We start from the raw sequence: 15,707 nt of genomic DNA, 5'->3' as shown, positions 1-15,707 counted from the left end.
GGGAAAGCTCAGCCACTACTGGGGCTAAAGGACAGACTCAGGACATTCCTCCTTCCTGTGGGCACAAGGATGGGGCTCAAGGGAATGAAGGCATGCTAAGGCACATTTAGCTCTGGCAACCAGGCAAAGGAGTCATGGGCAGACAAGCTGCAATGGTGGGGGTGGCTGCTCTGCCCTGAGGTACAGAGAGGACCTGGTCACCAGGTCATCCAAAGTGGTTGCTGCTCTTTGCGGACTGGAAGAGCTTATCTTCAAGGCTAGTTAAGTCCAAAAAACATCCAGAGAAAGAGCATCTTGTCAACATCCGGTTGCTGAAAGCCCAAGGAAGTCTATGATCCAATTAAAAAAAAAATCAAAAAAAATCACCTGGTGCCAAGTGTTAATTCTCCTGATACAAGTCAAAGTCTGGATTATGGAAATGCTATAAGTCATCCTGTAGTCAGTCCCAAGCAAGCATCCTCCTGGCACTGCTGTTTTTCATGCCAGAGTAACAGTGTTGGAACACCTTAAGCATCAGCCCCATGAGACACCAGCTCTCTGCTCCCCCTTCCTGCAAATCCATGCACACCCTGTGGCTAGAAAAGAGCACTTTCCAGGCAGGACAATTCAACAAGGATATATAGCACAGGCACAGACTGATACTCATGCTGCTCGTACAGCTTTGCTCCTCAAAGCTGGCCCCCAAAGGTGCAAGGGCGTGTTTGTATCTAGTGCATTTGAAGAGAATTAGGGAACATAACCTTAACCTGGAGATGCTAGCAGACAAGCTGACAAGACTCAACCACAGCAGGTATTTCTGGTAGTAGTTTAGAATAATTCCAAAATGTTTGTAAGTTAAGTGTAAAACATACAGGAGTCATATTCTAAATATAGTTCCTTAACAAATTAACCTATAGGAGTATACTAGGAGTAGTGGAAGAAAGAAGTGAACAAAACACATCATGTAAGTGGGTAAAGGGTTCAAAAAGGAAGGGGCACATGTACATTCAAAGCTAACCACAAATTCTTCCACCACTGTTGGGGCCTGGGAATGCTACAGCAGTGGTAGGAGGGGCAAAGAGTCCTCTTGACATCCATCCTCCCTCTGCCCTCCTTCCCCAGCTGCAGGACAGGCTGCCCACAAAGGCAGGATGAGGACAGGCAACAGCCAGGAGAGGTGCTGCACTCAGGCTGCTGTTGGTGGAACAAGATGAAGCCTTTGGGCCTGTGCTTGTCGACCTCAGGGCAATGAGCAATGCATGTGCAAAGGGAGGGAAGCCCAGCAGCATGGGCTGGGGAAGGACAAGCAGGTCAGCCGTCTTCTCTCCTGTACGCGCTGAGTGGTTTCTTGGTTTCCATGGAAACCAGCTGCTGCAGAAATGATATTATGAAAAAGACTTCCAAGATTAAAGCTAACAGATTTGCTTTGCTCTAACAAGAGTAGAGGGACTCATCACTTTATTGTCCTGTGTGTGGCATAAAAGCAGTTACAGAGAAGCTGCAGGTACCCCTGAGACAAGCTGCCAGCATTGCCTGCCCTGTGTCACTGACAGCAGACACAACCACAAATGCCAGGCTGGGGAGAGGAGGAAGGAGCAGGGACTTTGAAGCTCCTTATAGATGAGTAAAGCTCACACCAGTACAAGAGGCAGCAGTGCTGCTCCCACTTCAGAGGGCTGAAATCTATTGTCTGCCCTGGAAAAGCCTGGCCAGCAACATATGATCACATGGCAAAATCTCCAAGCAGCTGCAGGACACGACACTCCAAGCACCTGGAATGGAAGGGAAAAAACCAGCAATGGCAGGTTAGACACAAGTGCAGTTACTGCAAGGCTGCTTGTCTCTCTTACATGAATATTGAACTGAGGACTTCATTCGGTGTCTGCTTTGATATCTGACAAGGCCATCAAGTGGTCAAAAATCAGTCTTGCATGAAGATGAAGTTTGGATAGGCCAACTCTTATGTAAGTTGCTCTCAGAAATGCATGTATTATTGAATAAACCAAAGCCAAGTCTCACAGAGAAGCTCTGTAGCAACACAGCGAGCCAGTCTTTAATGGAATAATTGGCAGGAAAGCGTGCAAAACTTAAAAAGCTTAACTTTCCCAATGTATTATTAATTACTCGGCCAAGTTTCATTTGGAAAAAGTCCATGAAAATATAAAGAGGCATTTAGCCTAACAAGTGAAATGCCACAGCCCAAGTTATGTAGCACAGCAGTAGCCTGTGGTTAATGCTTGGGACCAATGAAGACAAAGCTATGTCCACCACAACAGTAGTGGTTTGCCTCTCCTCTGAAAGGTGGCAGAACGGCCACATGCACAGCACCCTGTGCCTGTTCAACATAACACAGTGCCAGCACCTGCAGGTAACCACTCCAGTGAAAGAACAGCCTTCCCTGTTGATAAAAATCAGGCAAATCAGAGAAAACACCTGGAAACAGATGTTAGCAGAGTGGCATTCATTTTTAGTATGAGTTCTGATATGTTTCTATAAGTTTCTCCAACATTTTATAAAATGGTAGTCAAGAATACAGAAGTGCTGAAGGCAGCCAAATCAAACATCAAATATTTTTGTTCAAGTCCTGCAAATGACAGCTGATCATAGCACTAACAAACATGTTTGTTATTGAAAAGTCCCAAAGTTCCTTGGTGCAGTGAAAGCTGCATGACCTTGGAAGCTTCCTGTGAATGTTTTTCTGCATCTCTGCTGAGAAATCCACTCAAAATTTACTAGACTGGATTACCCATGACCCGTTTCTGAACAGACTCCCACAGCAAGGATCTACAAAACTTGAGGATGTAAAATCAGGAATCCTGGGAGTTCAATTCATTCTCTGCTGTGGAGTGTTTCATCTCCTTACACAGTGTTAAAGCACTGCTATGCAGGCCTCAGGAATATAAACACTAATTACTGTAGCCATGTAAATGAAGTCATAAAGAACTTTACAGTACGAGTAATATGCAATTAGATGTTAAATTAAGAAACAGAACATGATGGTCTATAGTCCATCAAAGGAGGAACAAAGCCCCTCAGAAGACAGATATGGTATTTTATGGAAGAAATGTGTAGCTCAGAAGTCTAACTGTGGCATTTGAAGATACACAGCATCAACAGACAGATCGTGCTGCCAATTACTTGATTTTACATGTATGCTTAGCCTATGAATAAAGTGATTAATTAGCTGAAAGGAACATGATGGTCACTCCTTAGATGAGGACAGCAAAAGAAGGATGCATTATATGATGCATAAGGCTGTGATTAAAGCTTCAAAGCTGTGGCTTGGGTTCTTCAGACTCTACCTGCAGGACAATCAGGGCACGACTCAATTGGCTACACACTGGCACTGATGCGGGTGCCTCTTGGTTTAAACACTCAAACATAAGGTACTTTTCCAGCTGATTTAGTACTGTCATGGGAGTAACAAAACTCCCACGTACTTGAAAGGAACTTGTTTGGTGTGGACAGGATTTGCAAGATTGAGTAAGCTCTCCATTGTGTTGCCTTTCCCAGATTTCCTTCTGAACCTTCTTTCCAACCCACATCAGAAGAGGCTCAGATACTCTTTGGAGCCTTGTCAGGAAAGGCAGAGGCTGATGTGAGGGAATCGGCTTTCCAGCCTACTCCCTTTCTTCCTGGATGAGCAATTTGTCTCAGAAACCCTCTCACTTTTGTGGGTGGTTGTTCCCTGAGAGAACGAGAGGTCAGTCACTCTCCTGATGAGCTTGCAGAATTGCACAGCTTCAAGTTTCAGCTAGTCCAGCATGGCTTAGCACTTCAGAACTGCTAGGAGGAACAAAGCCTCCAGGTGCTAAGTGGTTATGGCTGTAACAGATTCAGGAGATAGGTGCCACAGTAAATAAAGGGCTTGGACACCAATCAGAGAAGACAGGTTTTGCATCAAACCAAGGATTTAGGGAGGAAGCTTGGTCAGAAGTTACGCTGATGTTGAGAAGACAAGGCAGGAGCCTGGAGAGATGAGACGGACTCAAGGAAACCCTATAGGATAAGATACCTGCCTCATAAAGACCAAGCGAGTTGAAGCTAGATTGGTTTTCAAAATCTTCTTCATTCTGTTTTACAGTGTAGTTTAGATAATTGTATTGTCAGACTTAATTTCTCTTCTATTCTAATAAAACAGCCTCGGGCAGCCATGTGAGATAAAGTGGAGAACAGCAGGGCAAGGTCAGCCCAAGGTGCTGGCTGACTCACCCCAGCACAGGCAGCAGTACTGGCTGCTCAGGGATGCCAGTCACTACACTCTGCTTTGCTTTCAAAGTCTCCAGTTGCCCCTGAGACAGTCAGATTCTCAGATCAGGACATGAATGCTCATGTCTGACTCCCAGATTGTTCAGCTGGTCTTTCTTACCTCTGTTCAGCCAAACACATCAACTCTCAAACCACTTTTCAGTCTAGAACCTGCTTGACTTACAGTCTCTATGGGAATGGAGGCAGTGAGGTTCCCAGTGTTCCTTTTCAATAGCAGCACACAACAGACAGGTAAATAATCCATGAGCCTTATAACAGCATCTTCTGCAACTTGTTAACTGAAAATTGTCAGAGACATCGACAAATCCAATTTGATCATACAGTGATAACTGAACTCTAAGCTGTATCACAATAGCAGGGACTTTTGATGGCAGCACTGGACATGTTCTCTGTAGCTTTTTCTTGCAACACCAAGGTGTTCTGTCGGTCCACTGACACTGCCATGCAGCTGCTGTCCTAAAGCAGTAGGACTTGAGTCACAGCAACGGGAGAAGAAACTGGGGCTGGCAGATATACACCCAGAATTGCTGCAGGCGAGTTGAGCAAATGACACACATGAAATCTGTGTATCCTGATGAGTGATAAAACAATGGAGGTGTTCTGTTTTTTTAAATCTGACTCATGCATTCCCTTCCTCTACCTGAGGGCAACATGTAGGTGAGAAACTCCACTTCCAGTAACTGGAAGAATTTTCCCCTAGATGGAACTTCCTTAGTCAGTAACTGAGAAGGAGCCTCAGGAATTTCAAACAGTTTAAAAATAGTCTCTTAAGCAGGATGGGACCTTCAAAAAGGCAATGAAATTTACTATCTCTGATCACCTGGACTAAGTGTGTTACCTTCTAACCATGGAAGAAAAATGACAAGATTTATAGAAGCGGCTCGGCACTGCTGGCATGGAGCGAAAACAGTATGGTAGCACCAAAAAGTCTTTGTGGTGTTTGGACACTTTTGCTAAACCACTTCTGAAAGCACATGTCTGATCTTTGCCTAGAGCTGTACACTTTCCTAATATTTGTATTATTTGGGAGACCTGGAAAAGGGCAGAGAGCATGGCTCAAGGGTTGCTCATGGCCTCTCCTGACCCTGGATGAATAGCTATCCAAAATCTTCCCATGGAGGACAGAGGTGAAGCCATCTGCATGCCTCCGCACTTTTTCCTGCAGGAGTTATAAGTTTCTGGGACAAGAGGTCTGCCTATCAGCACCCTACTAGGGAGGCAGTATGGGGCACGCACTGTCATGAAGCTGGTAGTGGAAGGATAGCTGATCTCTTCTGAGAGCTGAAATGAGGCAAAGAGAGAGAAAACTTGTGATCATGGAGAGGGAGAAGGAAGATTCTTTGCTGAAAAAAACTCCTTGCTCAAAAGCAGCTAGCCATAGCAGAGGTGGAGCACGTGGGTGAGTGTGAGGGGAGGAACATTAGCGTGCAGGGGCACGTGCACTGGGCGTGTGGGACACAGCAAGCAGGGACCGGTCCCCTCCCGGCTTGGGGGATGATCATGGTCACAACACGGCCAAAAGCCACAGTGGAAAGAATGTGGGAACTCAGACTGAGGTTCCAAAGAAACACAGTTGCTGTGCAGGTCTGGGGCTGCAGCGAATGCCTGAGCCTGGCACTGGTACCGGAGGGAGCCAGTGACACCGCGTGTGTGCGGTGTGAGCAAGTAAGTGATCTGCTCGGGCAGGTGGCTGAACTGAGGGAGGAGGTAGAAAGGTTAAGAAGCATCACAGAACGCGAAAGGGAAATAGATTGGTGGAGCCACACCCTGAGGCAAAGACAGCACGTAGAGGCTCTACAAAAAGTAGAGGATCCCCTCCCCTCCTGTCACCAGGCAGAAGGAGGGAACCTAAGGGGCAGGAGGGAATAGAGACAGGTCTCTCCTTGGGGAGGCAAGCAAAACCCCTCCCGGCCCCCTCACCTTCCCAGTTGCCCTTGCGCAACAGGTAGGGGGCTTTGGAACTTGAAGGCCAGGCAAATGAGGATGGAGATGAATATCCATCCAGTCAGTCACCCAGGGCTAATCACTCCCTCCCACACCTTAGGACTTCTTCAGTTAGGATATAAAAGGAGCATATCAAAAGAAGGGCAACAAAGCTGGTGAACGGCCTTGAGAACAAGTCTCATGAGGAGCTGCTGAGGGAACTGGGGCTATTTAACCTGAAGAAAAGGAGGCTGAGGGGAGATCTCATCACCCTCTACAACTACCTGAAAGAATGCTGTAAAGAGGTAGCTGCTGGTCTCTTCTCACAAGTAACTGGTGATAGAAGAGGAAATGGCCTCAAGCTGCGCCCGGGGAGGTTTAGACTGAAAGGGTTGTCAGACATTGGAACATGCTGTCCCGGGAGGTGGTTGAGTCACCATCCCTGGATGTGTTTTAAAGTTGTCTAGATATGGTGCTTGGGGATATGGCTTAGTGCTGGACTTGACAGAGTAGGGTTAATGGTTGGACTTGATGATCTTGAACGTCTTTTCCAACCTAAGCTATTCTGTGATTCTGAGAAGCTCCCTACAAACCCTACAGGGCAGGAGACACCAGCTCCACCACTAACTTTTCTAACCTTTATCAAATTTCCCATCTGTGGCTGTTGATTGCAGAGCCTTTATCAAGTTTCTCTCTAACAACCTAATTTCCCACCAACTCCTTTTAAAGGAGTATTTAAGCAAACCACCCACCAGCTCCTTGCACTTTGCTGTCAGCTCTTCACAAAGCAGCATAAAAGCAGACTTCCACCACTGTTTCCACAGGACAGGATACACAGGTCCTCATGTCTACCTCCTGCTCTTTAATAGGCAGGTATGCTCAAGACTAGTGAGGTCAGGTTATGCAGAGCTCTGGAGAAATGTGGGATGGTTTCTTGGGGCTCTCAAGATGGTTGTCAAAGCCCCCAGCCAGATGGTGACACAAGGAAAGTAAAAAAGGACACAGCCAGTGAGGATAGGATGGTGGGCTGCAAGCCAACAGATCAAGTGTCTTGCTTTCTTGCCAAGGTCATGCAAGGCACTGCAATCATTGGCAATTCAAAGGCTGTTGGAATGACTAGCACTGTGCTTGTTGTCCAGGGTCCACCCTTTCACGGTGAGGCAGCTAAATACATGTTCACCTTCCACACTGCTTGGGTTAAGGCCAGAGGCAAACACAGCATAGGCAGACATAGCTCCACTAGCACAAAAATCCACTAAAAATAAGCAAAGCTGTCATAAATACCAGGCTTGAAAGGTGGAGAGGACACCAACAAAGCAGCTAGAAGCAGCACCCTGGAAGAGAAGAGAACACAGTAACAGCTGCTCTTCTGTCAATCTACAAACCAAAGCAGACCTCACCTCATGGGGCTCCTCCAACTATCCTGCTCAGACTGCTCAGGTTCCCACACTACACAGGCAGCCCCAACCAGCCTGACGCACAACAGGAGACATATGAGGTATAGCATGGGTCCTCCAAACCAGCTTTCCAGGTGTTTGGTTTGCTCTGATTGGACATGTTAGCTGGGTGTGAAAGCAGGCTGCAGCAACAGGACAATGGATTTGTTATAAAAATTAAATATGTGAAATCTAATGTTCCCTTCACATTGGTATTTTGCAAGTCATCATTTGTAATGATGACTTGAAAGTGCACATACGCAAGGAGGATGCTAGAAGCAGAAAGGATTTGTGTGACGTTTTTGTCTACTTTGTTGTCCTACATAACTTTTAACAAAATGACATCTTGGGATCCTTTCCAGCCCTGTTTTTCCTGAGTTTATAGTGCAATTAAATATGGTAACTTCATTGTTATTGGGATAAAGGTCCAATAACAATTTCTTATATTTCTGGGTAAGAAAATAGGTGTTCTTCAGGGGTCACTATGTGTTCCTCAGAGGTCAGTATTGGGACCAGTGCTGTTTAACATCTTTGTTGGAGACACGGACAGTGGGATTGAGTGTATTCTCACCAAGTTTGCCGATCATACCAAGCTGTGTGGAGTAGCTGACACCCTAGAGGGAAGGGATGCCATCCAGAGGAACCTTGACAGACTTGGGAGGTGGGCCAATGAACTCATGAAGTTCAGCAAGGCCAAGTGCAAGGTCCTGCACCTGGGTTGGCGCAACCCCAGGCACAAACACAGGCTGGGGGGAGAATGACTAGAGAGCAGTCCTGAGGAGAATGACTTGGGGGTGGTAGTAGATGAGAAGCTCAACATGAGCCGCCAGTATGTGCTGGAGCCCAGAGAGCAACTGCATCCTGGGCTGCATCAAAAGAAGTGTGGCCAGCAGGGCCAGGGAGGTGATTCTGCCCCTCTGCTCTGCTCTGGTGAGACCCCACCTGGAATACTGTGTACAGCTCTGGTGCCCTCAGCACAGAGAAGACATGGAGCTGTTGGAGAGGGTCCAGAGAAGGACCACAAAGATGATCAAAGGCCTGGAGCACCTCTGCTGTGAAGACAGGCTGAGAAAGTTGAGGCTGTTCAGCCTGGAGAAGAGAAGGCTCCAGGGAGACCTTATAGCAGCCTTCCAGTACCTGAAGGGGTCTGCAGGAAAGCTGGGGAGGGTTTTTTCACCAGAGAGGGCAGTGATAAGACAATGGGTGATGGTTTTAAACTAAAAGAGGGGAGATTCAGGTTAGACATCAGGAAGAAATTCTTCACCATGAGGGTAGTAAAGTGATGGAATAGGTTGCCTAGGGAGGCTGTTGATAGACCCTCCCTGGAGGTCACAGAATCACAGAACTGTCAGATTTGGAAGGGACCTCTAGACACCATCTAGTCCAACCCCTACCCACTCCACCCCCACCCGCCCCCCACTAAATCAGGATCCCCCAGAGCACATCACTCAGGGCTGCATCCAGGTGGGTTTTGAATGTCTTCACAGAAGGGGACTCCACAACCTCTCTAGGCAGCCTGTTCCAGTGCTTTGTCACCCTCACCATAAGTAAGTTTCTCCTTATATTTAAATGGAACTTCCTGTGTTCTAGCTTATGCCCATTGCCCCTCAGCCTGTCACTGGGAACTACTGAAAAGAGTCTGGCTCCATCCTCCCTGCACCCACTGCTTAGATACTTATAGGCATTGAAAAGGTCTCCCCTCAGCCTTCTCTTCTGCAGGCTAAAGAGTCCCAGCTCTCTCAGCTTTTCCTCATAAGAGAGATGCTTCAATCTCCCAGTCATCTTTGTCGCCCTCCTCTGGACTCTTTCCAGTAGTTTCCTATCTCTCTTGAACTGGGGAGCCCAGAACTGGATGTAGTATTCCAGATGTGGCCTCACCAGAGCAGACCAGAGGGGGAGAATGACCCATCTTGACCTACTGGCCACACTTCCTTATGAAACCCAGGATTCCATTGGCCTTCTTGGCAACAAGGGCTCACTGCTGGCTCGTGGATAATTTACTATCTACCAGGACTCACAGATCCTTCTCCTCAGAACTGCTTTCCAGTAGGCCCACCCTTAACCTATATTGTTGCATGGTGTTCTTCCTCCCCACATGCAGGACCCTACACTTGCTCTTATTGAACCTCATTAGGATCTTCTCTGCCCAGCTCTACATCCTGTCCAGGTCACACTGGATGGCAGCACAGCCCTCTGGAGTGTCTGACACCCCTCCCAGTTTTGTATCATCAGTGAACTGATGTATACACTCTGTCCCCTTGCCCAAGTCATCGATTAATACATTGCACAAGACTGGACCAAGTACTGACTCCTGGGGGACACTGCTGGCTACCAGCCTCCAACTCAACCCTGCTCCACTGATCACAACCCTCCGAGTTCTGTCGCACAGCCAGGTTTCAATCCACCTCACTATCCACTCATCTAGCCCAAGCTTCCTAATGAGGATGTTATGGGAGACAGTGTGAAAAGCCTTGCTGAAGTCAAGGTAGATTACAGCCACTGCTCCCTCCTCATTCAGCCAGCCAGTTACAATGTCATAGAAGACTAACAGATTGGCAAGCATCATTGCCCCTTGATGAATCCATGCTGACCTCTCTCAATTACTTTCTTTGCTTCCACTTGCCAAAATTCACAGTATCTGTACTCTGATGTCTTTTTCCCCCAAAATCATACTAGTAACCTCAATAAATGTGAAGTTACCAGTAAGCTTTAGGGTTCTGGAGAACTTAGTGTTTTGGTGAAATATCACTGTATGTGTGTTAAAATGGATTCTATAAACCTTCCAGAAACTGAGATGTATTAATTACGAAAAAAAATAAAATAGATTTAACCAGTATTTATATAACTTAACAGATTTGAGACAGTTTGTTGCCAATGCACCTTAACAAATGAGCTAAAATCAGTCCATATGCCATTCTTTATAGGTTGAAATTGTACAAGAAGGTGAAATTACCTGAAAAAGCAGCACTTATATGTATAACATTAAAAAATAGCACTTTTCTCAACTGAAGTTTGCACGATTTCATTAATTACCTGTCTTAGCTCTGGATCTGAAATCACAGACACTTAAAAGCCCAGTGACAGGTGACAGATAGATTGTTCTTAGCAGACACACCCCTAGTAACTAATGAGCTGATGGTTACTGAGGTTTAAATAAAATCAAAATGCTTAAATTCTACTCCTCTGAGTGCATAGCAGCTCTGATTTTTTGAAAGACCTAATCAATTAAATGGCGAGGGTTTGGGGAATATTCCATGATCTGACTTAAAAATAACACCTTAATGCCTGAAGTTCTTAGGAATTAATCTTCCGCCACAACTGATCTGAACAGATAATTATGCCAGTTACAGGTAAGATTTAAAAGAGACCTGTAATACATTCCAAGTAAATCTGAGGTTTGCCTGTAGTTCAGTTTGAAAAAAGCACCCCAAACCTCAGAACTCTGAACAGCATTAGTTTTTAATATTCATTACAAAGATTTGAAAATATGTAAGACAAAGATGTAAGATTTAAGACAAACTGCTGTATCGCAATGATCATCTTGATCAACAAGTTTAAAGTACCCTCACAGGAGATAAGTAAATGTAAAAAGGAAACCATAAAATATGGGAAAGTACGCATCACTCCCAAACATGGTATGTGAATCAGATGAAACTGACACTACTCTTCAGAATTACACTATCATAAGTGCAAGCTTATTATATTAGCACTCTGAAGGACCATTCATCAAAATAAGCACTCCTGTCCCTTCCTCACCTTAGAAATGGCCCCTCTCCAAAGCACCAGATTTGGTGGAGGTTGTTGTTGAAGGTTCCTGCCAATGCAGACTTGCCCAGGACTGGAAGAATAACTCACCAGCTGTCTCAGCTATTTTAGCTTTAGCACACCTGAAACCTTAATCTATTACACATCAATTATATCCAGCTCTCTCAGAATTTTAAATGGTTTTAAGTGAGGTAATTAAGCACATGTTTAGCTTCTGCTCTTGCTCCTGCAGAGGTACCAGGAAGGCACAAATTTGACATGCTGGGAAAATAAAACTACCAGCATAAATAAAGAAACCCTACTGCATAGAGCAGCAGCCACTGAATAGATGGCCACACTCAGGAAGTCCAAAAGTGAGCTTAGGAAACAGCTAGTTAGTTCAGCAGTGAGGATAACAGCACTGGACCCTACACTGAGGGAGTCTCCTGAAGGCTTCCCCAGCAGCACCACCACTGTGCACATGGAATGGGATGAAAACTTACAGTTCAGTGCGGAGGGTGCACACAAATCCCCATGGCCCACCTGGGAACAACTCCTGCAGCAACCCAAAGAGCTCCAGTTGCCTTACTATTTTCCAAAACCTCAGGGCACAGCTTCTGCTTCCCACCAAATTCTGCTTGCTGTCTTGCATCAGGTGCTCTGTAGAGTTAACTCATGGATGTAAGCAACTTTAGCCCCCTCACCTGGTGCTTTAAGCAGAAAACTAGGATCCTGCAAAATCAAAATCCAACAGGTCATAGCTCTTGATAGCCAGTCACCAACAGATGGACTTAGCCAGATCAGGACATGGCATCAGGAAAAGAGCAAAAAATACTGGATCTGAAAACACTAGCAACAAGTTATTAAGTATATTTAATCTCTGATCCTTCCCAGAAAGCAGCAGAGACCACACTAGATACAGAAACACACGGTGTGCAAGACATGAAGTCATTCCTTTCATGAATGAGAAAAACCTGGAATACTCGCCAGGAAATCTAGACACCATAGCAAGACAGCTGAGGTGCCTAGGAATCTGGAACAACTTTTTGGAAATAACGTGTTGTGTTTGACTTAGACCTCTCAAATCTCAGCCATGCAGACTAGCTCTTTCTTATAAGATCCTTCTGAAGCCAGAAGCTTTCCTTCCTCTGCCCCTTGCCAAAGGTGAGCTATTCTGTACAGGAGATCCTGTCCTAGCATACCGAAAATAGCCTTTGTAGCATGACAAGAAAACATACGCTGACTTCTCTGTCTCTTTCCAGGTATTTTGGTATATTTGGTATATCTCTATTTCAGATAGCTCCAGCTATCTCAGGAGCATACTGTTACTTACAGTGGAACGGAACACCTTGCATGTGGCAGCATACTAGTGGAGAGCTGTGTCACCAGACAAGGCGGGGTGGGGATAAGTCAGTGACACCTACTCTAAAATGTTCAGATATTAATATAAAATTAAAGTAAAAAACCCAAGCTCCCTACCCTCCTCCCCAAAAAAGAGGGGAGAAATAAACACCTACCATCAACCTGATGCACTGTATTTTTTTTTTTTTATGGTTCACAAATGGCATAGTTTCTGGACATCCTTCCCAGTTGTTTGATTTGAGTGTCTATTTTGATATGGCTTTGCTCCTTGAATGTGACTCGTCTTTCCCTGTGTGCTGCTAATTATACATCTACTTGAACGGCACACTGCGTGCAAAATACGTCGTCCAAGTGGCTCCTGGCACACCACTTTTCTCCTACCCTTCAGTTCACGGATAGCATTATATGATATCACTGTGTTAAAAATGAACCAGTTGCCCAGACCATAGTGCATTAAAGCATTAAGAAGGGTCTTTCACTTCTTTGGGCTTTAGCCTAATCTCGGCAAAAATGGAAGAGCCACAGTGAGTAATGCAAAAAGTTATTTTAGCTAGTGTTGGATACATAGGGAAAAGTGTAAGGACAAGAGAAGCACACCATGATACTTCCTCAGAATACCCTTGCAGCCTCCAGCGATTTGTGCTAAGGGAATTCTAAAGCCTGAGAGGGTGCCTAAGAATTTAATAGCCTTCAATAGATTTTGTCTTCCACCATGAATTTTCTAGTTCTGTTGTGCTGTTTAAACAACTTATTTCTAAATAAATGTCTTACTGGCACAGCCCTCTTCAGTTTGTTATGAATTCTCAGAAATCACATCCCAAAAGAAACAATTACCATACAAATATCTTACGAGTTTCAGTCTCCAGATTTCCCTCAGGAATTAATAAAAGATTAAGCCTGACACATTCATATAACAGACAGGGAACATGAAGCTCAGAGTTCATAATAACCCCCCTCAACAATGTTCGTGACAGAAACCTCAGGACAGCTACTGCATTTTGAAAAATTAAGACGTGAAATGGAAGGTGAAGTTCTAAAAGAAAGTTAGACAAACATGTTAGGAATGAAACAGTAAAGTAGCTCTGAGGCAAGAGAAGAGTTCCCTTCCATAGTCCCGCTTCTATAACACTTAGGTCATTATTGTTCAGATTTGTTTCAGAAATAGCATCTATCTCCTGATGTTGTCAGTTTCACAAGTTCTACATCTTACAAAGTTGCAACTTAAAAACATGGACCAAAAAATGGCAGAAATACATACCACCATCCTCTGCTTGAAATGGATGACAGTGACATACAAGAAAGCTTAGTGTCTGTATTTGCCACTGCTACATTTAAGACAAGCTTTATAGACAAAACAGAAGTAATTTACATTATATGAAAATTTTTGGTTAATTCAGAAAAACTCTTCCATTTTTAGTCTGAAGCATCCTTAAGTCCAATTCCTACTAATAAGTCAGGAAATTCTAAATGTATCTCTATATATAACAGTTTAGCTGCAATTATAACCATTTAGATAAGCCTTCTTTTTTTTTTTAATATAAACTCCTTTCTTTTTGAATCAAGTGCTTGAATAAGGCAAACAGATTAAAAGATCCGGCAGAAGAAATAAAGCCATTAGAAGCCTGCCCTCATTTCCTTGGCTTTTAGAGGAGTACATTGAATTAACACGTTTTATATGTTGCAACTGAAAAGAAAATTTTATAGACAGTTAGGAATAAGTTAGACAAAGTCAACCTAGAGAAACGATCAGAGAAGCCAACCCAGAATAAAACTGTCTTGCAGTTGAAATTTAATTTGCATTAGCTTGGGGGGAAAAAAAAAAAGTAATTGCACAAGTGTGGTTGCTGACTGCCTTGGCAACAGCAGCCTACACACTCTTTGTGCCTCCCCTGTCCCCACAAGGGTGGTTACACTGACATAACCTACTGCACAGTATCTCTACAGCCATTGTAATAACCATTCACCACCACAAAACTATCAAAATATGTAACTCCTACACACTTGGATCCAGTAACATAATGTCCTCCTCCTGAAGGACAAACACCCTTGTGACAACTGAGGAGATGAGTGGAATAACGATCCTTTTCTTGACTTCTGGCAAATCTTAGCACCCCTTGCCTTCACGGCTTATGAAATGGCACACGGTCACCACTAGCAACTGCTTGACTTCTATTTAAGTAGCTTCAGGGTGACCATTAAGACAGATAAAAAGTCCCACCAGACATCTCCAAAATCCGACCTAAGGCATGCCTCAACTACTAGCCCAGGAACCCGATGGCCTGCTACCTACCAAACAACATCAGCAAAAGATGTTGTAACTTCAGAGCAACTTATTGAGGCATTTGTTGCAAACTTGCACCGCTCTCAAAAGATGAGTGTTCCTCCCTTCACAATGGCCAGAAAACAGCTTTTTGTGTAGTGTGAATTTTAAGCTGCATCAGGTGGCAGAGCTGGTGGCACAAAGGAGAAGGCAGGATTGCACTGCAAAGAGGAAGGCCTGGACCACCTCTGGCACCTGCAGCCCACCTTGGAACAGTTTAAGCTATGTGTGGAGCTGAAAGGCAAAGAAGAGTGTGGTTTGATACCAAGAGTTGGAGCGGTCCCCACTCGCCAGTAATAACTGCAACAGACAGACCAGCAGGAGAGTCTTCACAAACTGCCTGGGCACAGCATGCAGCCCTAAGGGAGATGGTGAATTCATCTCACTGAGGGTTAGTTATCTGGCAGGTCTGTGGTAGCCATCAACCTGAAGTGGTTATCCTCCATACTGCTTATTAAATGTATTTCTTAGGACAGGATCTTTCTCCACAAGGCTACATAAGCAGCCTAAGTATGGTATAGGAGTAACTTATATAACCAAGGGGTGCTAAAGGTAGGAAATGTCATGTTTGTGTGATGGGCTCCTTCGTGTGGGGAATACAGCCCAAATTGTTTCACAACTGACAAGATCCTTGTACGTAAGTTCATACCCCTCAAGAAAGCACCCTGTGAGAT

Source organism: Apus apus, chromosome 3 (genome assembly GCF_020740795.1).
Source record: "Apus apus isolate bApuApu2 chromosome 3, bApuApu2.pri.cur, whole genome shotgun sequence".
NCBI classification, from domain to species: Eukaryota; Metazoa; Chordata; class Aves; order Apodiformes; family Apodidae; genus Apus; species Apus apus.
Note: the sequence above shows the minus strand (reverse complement) of the source record.